Source organism: Anolis carolinensis, chromosome 3, assembly GCF_035594765.1.
Source record: "Anolis carolinensis isolate JA03-04 chromosome 3, rAnoCar3.1.pri, whole genome shotgun sequence".
In the NCBI taxonomy this organism is placed as follows: domain Eukaryota; kingdom Metazoa; phylum Chordata; class Lepidosauria; order Squamata; family Dactyloidae; genus Anolis; species Anolis carolinensis.
The window spans coordinates 163702001-163714070 of record NC_085843.1 but is presented as its reverse complement, the minus strand read 5'-3'; the positions used below and the strand labels follow the sequence as shown (position 1 = coordinate 163714070).

Here is a 12070-nt window from a genome sequence, read left to right as displayed (position 1 = left end):
GTGAAAGAAGTCACATTAAATGGTTTCCTTCAGTAAAATAAATAAATGAAAACAACAAGTATAGTTGGAATACATCTATATAGTCCACGGAATCCGATTTAACCATTCATAACTTGAAAATATTTTTTAAAATTCCAAAAAAAACCCCCAACTTGATGTTTCCATTTTAAACAAGGGACACCATTTTAATCTGTTATTTTATATACAGAAACTTGAACATCCATGGGTTTTGGTATTTTTGTATCCATGACGGGAGTGAGGAAGTTGTTCCTGAAATCAAACTCCAGTGGGTACTAAGGGCCCAATGTAATACAATGAGTTCTTATGAGATTTTTAATGTGTGAAAAGTAATACACAATTAGGTAAAGGTTTCCCCTGATGTTAAGTCCAGTCATGTTTGACTCTGGGGGTTGGTACTCATCTCCATTTCTAAGCCGAAGAGCCGGCGTTGTCCGTAGACACCTCCAAGTTCATGTGGCCGGCATGACTGCATGGAGCGCCGTTACCTTCCTGCCGGAGCGGTACCTATTGATCTACTCACATTGGCATGTTTTCGAACTGCTAGGTTGGCAGAAGTTGGAGCAACAGCGGGCGCTAACTCCGCTCCCGGGATTTGAACTTGGGACCTTTTGGTCTGCAAGTTCAGCAGCTCAGTGCTTTAACACACTTCGCCACCGGGGCTCCAATACAAAATTACATTTCTTTTTAATCACTGTAAAAGGTAAGAGGGATGACTAATGTTTAAAAAATGTTTATATTCCCAAGGATATAATTGTTTAAGAAAAAGACATTAAATGTTGTACAAAGAGAAGGAGCATTTTATCCTGCAATAAGAGATAAATGTTAAGGGTGAAAATCTATCAAGCCAAAGACAAATCTGATGTTTGAAATAATTGGAGACAATACCAAGGAAGAAGGCATATAATGACATATATTTTGGAACCAAGTCTCATTTTACAATTGTGGTTTGTATCAACACTAGAATTTAAGAAAGAAGAACAAAATGATCAGTGTGTGTTATACATGCGTCATACTCACTGAAGAGTACTATTGGATATTACACCAAATTCTAGGATTGTTCATGTATTTACTTTTGTTCCTCAGCTTACGTCTGAATGTCTTTATTGCTTTGTTGGCATACCATTACTTTCTCTTGACTGGAGCTATAGTGTTGTGAAGGATATGAAAAGGCAGACCATCAATTCAGCCATTCTGCTTGGGAATAAATAATTCTAATGGTATGCTAGAGTTAAATGAATGTAATACTTTAGTGTAAGCGAGAGCCAACTCTACTCCTTTATATTAATGAGATGCAGGTAGTAAGTAGCAAATGGTTCAACTTACTACGGTAGTTATATTTGCTTGAAAGACAGCTAGGCAATAAAACTTCACTGTAAGCTCCAAATCTGTCATTTAGGTATGTGAGTAAAACATCCATTAATAAGGAAATAGCAGACATCTATAACTTTGGCATTTGCTGGCACATTTTGCCAGTGTTGTTGTTGCTTGACATAGAAAGCCAACAACATTTCTCATTTGGATTTTGCTAAGAGTTTGTCAGATTTCTTCTTGTTTTTGATGCTGGCTTTGGCAGCTCCATTTCAGTTTCCTACTTAACCATAAATAAGTTAGCTTGTGATGCACTAGTACTTCCCTTGCCTTACACAAAGCTGATTGAAATGATAAACTTCATATCTTGTAAATCATAAAGGAGCACATTTGCATCTCGCAGTGCTTTCCCATCATCCAGAATTTTTTGAAAGAATATTCCAAATGAATAAATAAAGTTTCTGGGCAATTTATGATAGCATATCAACCAAGTCAGTATTTGTTGTGTTGCTGTTTATGCTGGCTTCAATCAAAGTACTTGTTACTAAGTCATATAGATGAGCTGAACCTTCTCCATCCCATTTCTGCTGGGAAATGGCCTGGGCTGTGGCGCAAGCTGGTGAGCAGCCAGCTGTAGCCAGCAGAGACAAATCACTCTGACCAAGAGGTCATGAGTTCGAGGCCAGCTCGGAGCCTGCGTTTGTCTTTGTCTTTGTTCTATGTCAAGGCATTGAATGTTTGCCTTATATGTGTCATGTGATCTGCCCTGAGTCCCCTTCGGGGTGAAAAGGGCAGAATATAAATACTGTAAATAAATAAATAAATAAATAAATAAATTTGTTGATTAACAGAAGACTGAAATGGGTGGCAGATCAAAATGAGGGTCATTTTCAGGTTGGCAATAAAACATTTCACGTTACTCTCTGCTTTAAATATAACTGAAACTGCTTAGAGTGGGTCTTGTGATTTTCTTATGGAGTATGATCACATTTCATAAGATTTTGAAAAAGGGTAAGGGTGAAATCTGATGCCACACTCATGTGGCGCTGGCCACAGCTTCAGAAAGAATGCTCCCCCTTGCTCTGAAGGGCATTCCCAGCTTCCAATGCTTCCCAGAGCAGGTTTTTAGGGCATGTTGAGGGGCTGTGGCATACAAGAGAGAATGAGGACTGTATTCTCCTCCTGCTTAAAAAAGTACAATACTAAATTCTGTCCAAGATCAACGCATTTACAACAACGTTACTTATCTAGCATTCCATAAAATCTTTTAGCCCAGCAGTCTTAATGGACCCCTGTAAATATCTTTTGTTGTCAGTTCCACAGACCCACAAGACTCAACTCAAGATTTAAAATGTAAAACTCGTACCATTGCTCATTAAGGGTCTTCAGATTTGGAGAAAGCAATACATAAATAATATTTTATTGGAATGATTTCATACACATTTAAGTCACCATCATCATTGCCTTCAAGCCTTTGTGCTCTCCACCCTGATTTGGACATTGTCATCCCCTGGTAGTCTGCAGACCACAGGTGAAGAACAGCTTTTTTAGACATTTGATGTTTTTCAACTTAGTCCTGCCTGCTGTTGCTCTCCTTGTCCGCCCAGTACGTGCGTATATTTGGTAAATATGACTGTTTTCATTTTACTTTTAAAAAAAAAAGATCAAACTATAGGATTGTGGCCTAAATCCTAAACTCACCAGATCGGAGACTGCCGATAAGTGCCAAATTCTGTTGGCTACGTTTCACAGAAAAGAACTGGCAAACTACCTCTGAGGATTCCTTGCCTAAGAAAACCCTAAGAAAATCAAAGAGGTCTAACTATAGTTTAAGAGGCATCTTGAACGCAAAGCCCTATAGCATATATTTTGTAAGTGGTATGAGGATTGTAAATGTTGTGGATTTTATCCCTACCTGCCACTCTAGATGCTTCTTGTCTATTGTGAGGCTGGACGTAAACTTTGTTAATATGCAGCAAGAATGGCCTCTGTAATGCCTGCTAAACTCTGCATGATCCGATCCTGTGCATCAGTGTTAATATAGGGTTGTTGTATGTCTTTCGGGCTGTGTGAGTGTTAATATAGTTCATTATCTCCATCATTTTTGCTTAATGTTAATATTATGGTTGGGAGAAAAGTAATGTTGTATGTTATATGTAGGATTTCTTTTACTGAAAAGCAGTATCTATTTAAACAAATATAGAGTTATATTTTAAACATTGCTTCAGAAGACTAATCGCATGCTTCTGTAATGAGAATCTAAGTACCTTTTTTTCCCGCTTCCTCTTTTTCTTTGTAAAACATAAGCTCATCTACTGTGTATTAAATAAATTCACATCCAGAAATCTACTGTTTTTACTGGTCGCAACCTGCCTTACATTTTTTTGCATAGCTTAGCAGTTCACCAAGGGCATCCCTTTAAATACAAAGAAAAAAAATAGCGATTAAAACTGCACAAACATAATGATATGAAAGCTTATATCCTTCCTTGCTGAAAGAGAGTTTTTCTTAAACACTGAGCTACTCCCTCATGAGCTATATTCTGCTAGCTTTATCTTTGTACTAAAATCAACTTCTACCTGATCATTAGTAAAGATCACCTAAAGTCATTAGAGGCACAGATTTTCCCACCACCTGTTTCACCTTCTTTCATTAAGTTTGCAAGACAAGGGCATTCCTTTACTGAAAAGAAAGAATGAGCAAGACCACAAGTGGCCCTATTTGTCTTAAAAGTATTGTATAGATCTTGATTACTTTCCCCTAAATTTCCTCTCTTTAAAAATAATGAAGGCCAATCTTCTTTTTTTAAAAAGCTTACAATGTTAGTACCCTAATGCACATTTTAAACCTTCCCTGGTTATTCTGTGGAAATAAATTAAAGGTGTAAATTGGAAAAAAAATAAGTGTTTGTGTTTGCTGCTTTAACCTTACGTTCAGATAAATGGCTTTATTAAAGAGAGCTGCCAGTGTGTTCAAAAACTTGGGAAACTTGTCTGCCAGTCATGCAATTAACTGCTTTAGGAGGTGGAAATGGATCTCATAATGTTTGATGTGAAAATTATATGGAAACATCTAATTGGGCATATTTCCACCACAGTGGTAGCCAGCTGAACTGACATTAATTCTTATTCACTATTTCTGAGGGTAATTTTTAATTCATTGCATTGAGATCCCTTTCTTTACTTGATTGCATTCTAATGTGTGGTGGTTGCAGTCATAATTTCTTTAGGGATTTTGCATCCAAAGTAAAAGAAGACCTTCATTTTTTGTTCAGTATACAGGACGATTCATAGAAGTCAGTTTTCCTAATGTTAATGTATGTTTTTCCTTCTTACTACTCTGTCTTTTGAATATCATTTTAAATTATTTTAGCTGTGGATCAACTATGCAGAAACCAAATATGTTAACCACCTCAAAAATGTGTGCACACATACAGTGGAGTCTCACTTATCCAACATAAACGGGCCGGCAGAATGTTGGGTAAGCGAATATGTTGGATAATAAGGAGGCATTAAGGAAAAGCCTATTAAACATCAAATTAGGTTATGGTTTTACAAATTAAGCACCAAGACATCATGTTATACAACAAATTTGACAGAAAAAGTAGTTCAATACGCAGTAATGCTATGTAGTAATTACTGTATTTACAAATTTAGCACCAAAATATCACGATGTATTGAAAACATTGACTACAAAAATGTGTTGGATAATCCAGAACGTAGGATAAGCGAGTGTTGGATAAGTGAGACTCTACTGTACTTCCATCATGGCTTCCTATCTGACTCATTAAAACAAAGACATAACAATTCATTTACAGATGTATGCTTTCCCCCCTTTCCTTCCTTTACTCTTCATTAATCTCAATTGTGCAAGTAGAACCACCTGTGGAAATATGTAATAATTTTGCAGAATATATAATTTGCATAATTTAGTCCACAACCAGTATTCTTTATCAGAAGACCTGTGACAGTCCTACCAAGATATGAATGGGCCATTGTTGTGTTTATCTCAATGTTTGTGTGTTGTATATGTGTCTTCAAGTAGCCTGCTCATTTATGACTATCCCATGAATTTCATAAGGTTTTCTTAGACAAGGAATACTCAGAGGTAGCTTGCAATTGCATTATTCTGAAATACAGCTTATGGTACCTGGTATTCCTTAGTGATTTTCATATGAAAATGCTAACCAGACCTGGCCATGCCCTATTCCAAGGTCTCATTCCCAAGATGTACATCTTCATGAAAGGTTGCAAGAGGAGAAAATAGGCAGCATCCTATTTTTTATCTTGTACTTTCCCCCACAACTGAGGAGCCCTGGGAGGGGTCAGTACAACTGCTGACAACTTAAACATGAGCCAACAATGTGATGCGGCTGCTAAAAAAGCCAATGGGATTCTGGCCTGTATAAATAGGGGTATAGCATCTAGATCCAGGGAAGTCATGCTACCCCTCTATTCTGCCTTGGTCAGACCACACCTGGAATACTGTGTCCAATTCTGGGCACCTCAATTGAAGGGAGATGTTGACAAGCTGGAAAGCGTCCAGAGGAGGGCAACTAAAATGATCAAGAGTCTGAAGAACAAGCCCTATGAGGAGCGGCGTAAAGAACTGGACATGTTTAGCCTGCAGAAGAGAAGGCTGAGGGGAGACATGATAGCCATGTATAAATATGTGAGAGGAAGTCATAGAGAGGAGGGAGCAAGCTTGTTTTCTGCTGCCCTGCAGACTAGGACGCGGAACAATGGCTTCAAACTACAGGAAAGGGTGAACATTAGGAAGAACTTCCTCACTGTGAGAGCTGTTCGGCAGTGGAACTCTCTGCCGCAGAGTGTGGTGGAGGCTCCTTCTTTGTAGGCTTTTAAGCAGAGGCTGGATGGCCATCTGTTGGGGTGCTTTGAATGCGATTTCCTGCTTCTTAGCAGGGGGTTGGACTGGATGGCCCATGAGGTCTCTTCCAACTCTACTATTCTATATTTCTATGCTGTATAGCAGGGGCAGAGCAGTTCAGACACTGAATATCTGGATTCTCTGAGTTCTCAGGAAATTGTACTTCATCATTGAGTGTACCCTTATTTCCTACTCCCTCCAACCTATGGTGATATGGATAATACTGAATTCTATAGCCAAAATGTTGTACTTTGACTGATGGAGGATCTCATCATTTTGGTCCATTTACAAAATGCCCATACCATTGTACAGTTATATGCATAGATTGGGAAAAAATAATAGAGGAGCCAATCCTTTTGTTGTAATATTTACTGGATGACTACTGGAAATCCATATTATGTGATTTCAGGCCACACTATTGAATTTTACAGCCCAGTGTCCTTTTGACATAGCAGCAATTATGTTTTTTAAAGGCAAATGTCATGCAAAGGAAAATGTCAACGTCCATTGGCAATCAGCAGAAGTTGTTCATCTGCACTTGTATGTCTTATGATGGTTATATCTGCCGATATGCTTTACAAAAAATTAAAAGTGTAACAAAGAGATGTTCCAACAATATGTGATATTTGACATTGGAATCCAACAATGACTGGAAGGCCACAGGTTTTTTGGAGGCCTGGGTATAGAGAGAGTCCTTTCTCTGCTACTTGTCTACAGCTTTTATTCTTATGTCCAATAGTGGGGAAGCCCAGCTTTTCTTTTTTTTTTTTTTGACATTTTCACTTGCAGGTTTTTCACCCCTGGTTTAAACTGAATGTGGAAACCTGCTTTTTATCTTCCTTCTCAACACTCAGTCTTATGTGGATTAATAGCTCTTGGAAACTCTGTTCTACTGTTTAATTGTTTGAAAAGGCAGTGAATGACGTTGAAATTCTAAGTACACTGACTAGGGAGTTGGCTGTATGTATCTGGACTTCTGAGAAAACATGCTGAGGATTGCGTTCGGTCATGTCCAGTTGGAGCTCTGTGTAGGTGTCCCCAATATCAGCTGGCAAACAGCTTGGAGCCACAAAGCAATTGGTTCTCTTGTATTATCTTATCATTCATAACTAAAACTGCAGTTAAGTAATCATAAATTGCCTTTTTAATGACATCCACCCACAGTATTTGACTTTTTAAACTGCAGTGTCTCACATGCTGTTTTATTGCAACTAAAATAATAAGAGGAGACATGAATATGACTTTTCACAATAATGAGGAAGGAGTATTGTTTACAAGACCAATGACTTTAATTCGTTGACCATCTTAGGACTGAGCTTAATCAAGTATTTGCAAGGTATTCTTTCCCCCATAGATGTTGGCAGATTATCCAATTTACATGATTCTGGATGGTTTTTCATGACTTTTGAGACATCAAGTCAGTTTTATGGCTGAGCAGAGATTCATACACATGTCTCACTGGTCCAAGTCCAAGGGTGAAACCCAGTATTTCTTGTGTGACCTATGAAATATATGTTGGAGCTGATTCCAAGGGTTCATGGGAGGAGCCCCCCCCCCCCCCATATTCTGCTGATGCAAGCAGTTCAGTCAGTGAGAAGATGTGGACTAAATCCAATGCTAGACCAAACTAGAGTACATCCATTGTATTAGTGGATAAGCGTTTGTTCACCAATCAGTGGATGAGTCCATATCTACTGAGGGTAGCATTTGTACTGAACCTACAGTTGAATACTTTAATTTGCTACCTTTCTCAGTGTAAAATATCTGAAAGTATTGAAAAAACAAAATCTATCCATTGAGTAAACTGTTCTGCAGCTTCTTGATTTTCTTCGCCCACTGCACCCCTTTAAAAAATAGTCCTATTAAAAAAGAAAGAAAGAAAGAGTCTAAGACAAAATGACATGAAGAGATGCAATCCCAAATTTACCTTGTGTCATTTTGGAGGAAAATATTATTTATCTGTGTTAAGTCTTGTATTGTAGCAGAAAGTAGAGTGCCTTTACCCTTAGCATGAACCTCCATATTGACAGCATGTTTCAACCATAGAGATAATGTTCTGCAAAGTGCCAGTGGATCTACTTCATTTTCCTCAAATTAATCTGTTCTAGTGATGTCTATAGCTCTTTATTATATGTCCAACATCACTTAAGGAGAGTGAAATAGAAAGCCAGTTGAATAGGAGGGTCCGCCCTTAAGCCTACATGTTGAGAACAAATGATCATGTAATAAATCTCAGTTGTCACATTGACACATTAGGATTATCTTTGCACCATATGACAGTTTGTCTCAAGTGCAATATCCACCCACTTTTGTTTGAATGAGAACCATGTTATATGCCTACAGCACCCATCCTAAATCCCAAATATCTGAGAAAGTTATGTGAATAATAACTACTTTGCTATTTTGCAACTACCTAACTTCATCTGTTTCAGCTATCTATACAACCTTGTGTTTTTTTCCAAAAAAGAACAAGAACTGAAAAGCAAAGAAGGAAAACTATTTGTGTCAAATCTTTGAACAAGAACAATTTTTGCTCACAGGGCTAAACGCCAGCATTCTCTCACCTCCAGTAGCAAGGTTCTAACACACTGTATGTGGTTTCCCCCTATTGTTGTTCTTTGTTTTGCAATAATCATTCTTTTTAATGCATTTTTAATAAACAAGATTCTTTAGAGAGAGTCTTGAAATGATGCTACAGACAGCAGACAGAAAGCCTTGTCCTAAAACACTTTCTCTTGTCATGTAGGTAGTTTTATCAGATAAAAGAAGCTATGCTTTGGGCATTGTATGTTTTATTCTATATATTATATAAATGTGTATAAAGGAGATAGCCTTTTCTGTTCCGTACAATACAAATACAGGAAAGAAAGAGGGGGAAATTGGCAGCCCTCTCATTTTTAACTCTTTCTTGTCAAAAGATATTTTTATATGTAGATTGCCTCTGAGTTCAGCATAAAGGTCTATTTGAAGTGGAACATAGCTCTTAGTTAACAGTGAAAGTGATAAGTTGTCTAAAGCCCTGTTTAGACAGACAGAGCTTATTTGGCATCCACATTAAGCTGTTTGACAAAATGTTTCGAATGTAATTAGTTCACATCAAAGGTACACCATCTTCAGTGACGGGTAAAATTGATGAGAACTAAAGAGACTCAGATCAGCATGACCTAAATGGAGGCCTTAGGTTTCAAAGTTTTAATGTTGCTACACTTTTTCCAAAAGCAACTCTTGTGGCCCTTTCCCATTTAAACTCATCTCTAATTTTTTCCAAGAATATGTAGTTTTGTTTTAAACTCCTTTTTCAACCATCTTTTCAAACATTCACAACAGCTGTGCTGTGTGTGTCCCTATAGAGGTATCATTTTCAGTATGATTTTAAAATATTAACTGGCCTGCTTTGTTCATTTTATAATTACACCTGTTGAGGGCGTGCTTCTATTTTGATCAGATTTCCCTCTTATCCCACCCCTAAAATCCCAGATTGGACTCTTGGGGCCTTTCCAGGTGATAGTGCTCATTTTTAAAAAGGGCATCTACATGTTGTCATTGTCCTTAAGCCCTCCGTGTTTTATATGAGATCTGTGGGCTATTTGGTACCTACCTTATGAGGGATACATTTGGATTTTATTTCATTTTTGTCTCACTTATCCATTAAATGATATCTGACAGGAAAATAGGGGCTGGAGAAAGAAGCAGAGAAATCCTAGCATCTGACCAGATGTTGTAGCAGTGGAGTCTGTAGTTAAACTCAGTCCCAAAATGAAGACTACAGAATAAATAAACTGCTGGGAGGTATATAGATACCATGTTATCCCTAGCCAGGTATACTAGGATGGAGAGGTTTAAATGGATCTCTACCTCTGAAGTGAAAATGCTGACAGTACTCAGAAAACTAATTCTTGCCTCTATCAAATTGTACATTTATTTTGCATCTCTTTTATTTGTTAATTCAGTGAAATGGTTCAGATATAATGCCAAAGTTTATTGTGATTCTGTATGGATGAATCTCTCTGAGTCGTCCGTCCGCCCCCCCCCCCCCCCAAGGATTTATAATTCTTCCTGTTATTTAACAGGAATTTAACTTATCAGTGTGAATCACAATTGACTCTTATAATTGAAGTGCAAAACTGAAATTATATTTGACTTTGGATTTAAAAAAAACCCTTTGTTTTGAATCACATTTTGTAAATATGTCCTAGCTCTAGTTTGGAATGCAAGTACAAACCATAATTTTCTAATCGATATGTCATAGCAAGTGAACGGTTTTTGGTTTTGTTTTTACTAAAAAACAGAGGTTACCATGATTGGAAACCATAACTGGGAAGGGAATGCAAGAACACAAGACATGTGCCATGACTGAGCATTATATCTGAGCCATACACTTATGGCACTTTTCATATTTAATGGAAACTGAATGCAACTGATTTTGTGTATGTCAGTTTTCAAACTTGACAGGAAGAGGAAATGATTATTTATTTTCCAGAAGAATTATTGGGAAGTAAACAGTTTACAACCAGTTTTAACAATTACTGAATTAAAGGAAAACATGGTCTGAGTTTCTTAATTATTAAACTTTTAGTGTGAATGAATATTACTGTAAAGTAAAATCCATGTGTAGCAAAGATGCAGGGTTTATTGTAACAATGTAAACTATTAAGGAATAATTGCTCGACTGCATTAAATTGGCTGTACATTCAGGATGTGGAAAGGGTCTATGAAGAAAAAGGATAGCCTACAGATGTTTCAATTCCCAGGAAAGAGCAGACACAGTATGTTTTAGGTGCCATAAGTACCATGGATAAGTTAAACAGCAAATAGGTTAACAAATGCTCATAGTTCTATGTTTGGGGAGCTTTTTCCCCATTGGATTTCAGGTGACTTTCCATGGTCTTATCGCCTGGTTGTTTCTGATCATAAAAAACCCACTTCATTGTTGCCTTTGCTTTTGTCTTCAAAGCAAATATAAAAGAAAATTCCCGTTTTAGCAGTCACGCAGTGTGAACAATGGGAGTGCTCACCCACCCATTCACCACTGTCATTAAGGGTGAATCATTTCTGCGAGTAGCAAAGGCCAAGAGACTTAAGTCACAAATAACTAGTAATCTCTTCTCAGCCCACATGACACTGATAATGTTTGCAAAAGGAATATTGTGACACACCTTTGAGCCCACTGGACTTAAATGGAGGCATTACAACTCACCATTCTGGAGTTGAGAGTAAAACCTTTTTGCCACCTTTTTTACTTAGCATTTTCCTTTTCTGGTAGCCAGTTATACCTCCAAATTTTGTTTTTATGTGCCTTGATATCATATCTGACTTATAGCAACCTTAAAGCAAACCTGTCACAAGACATTCTTGGCCAGATTTGTTCAAAGTGATTTTGTCTATACCAGGGGTCTTCAAACATTTTAAGCAGAGGGGCTGATTCATGATCTCTTAGCTGTTGAAGGCCCAGATTATAGTTTGAAAAAATATGAACACTGCATATCTCTTATTGGTAGTGTAAAAAAGAAAGAACAATAAAGTATTTTAAATGAAGCACAATTGTAATCAACATAAACTTATCAGTATTTTAGTGAGAAGTGTGGGCCTGCTTTTGGATGATGAGAGTCAAGTTAATTAGGATTATTATTGTTGTGTGCCTTCAAGTTGTTTCAGACTTAAGACAACCCTAAGTCTAAAGTTTAGGGTCGGGTTCAGATAAATGACCATGGGAGGGCTGCATCCGGCCCATGGGCCTTAGTTTGGGGACCCCTGATCTATATTTTCCTCCAAGGCACAGAGAGTATGAGTCACCCAAGGGCACCTACTGAGTTACCATGACTGAATGGTGACTCAAACCCTGGCCTCTGGAGTT

The 12070-nt window shown here is 37.6% G+C and overlaps 1 protein-coding gene across 38 annotated transcripts in view; it reads left to right on the top strand.

Moving 5' to 3' along the window:
* tcf7l2 (transcription factor 7 like 2) overlaps window positions 1–12070 on the top strand; it is a 253477-nt gene that overhangs the window by 138957 nt on the left and 102450 nt on the right. The gene's annotated exons all lie outside the window — the stretch shown is intronic.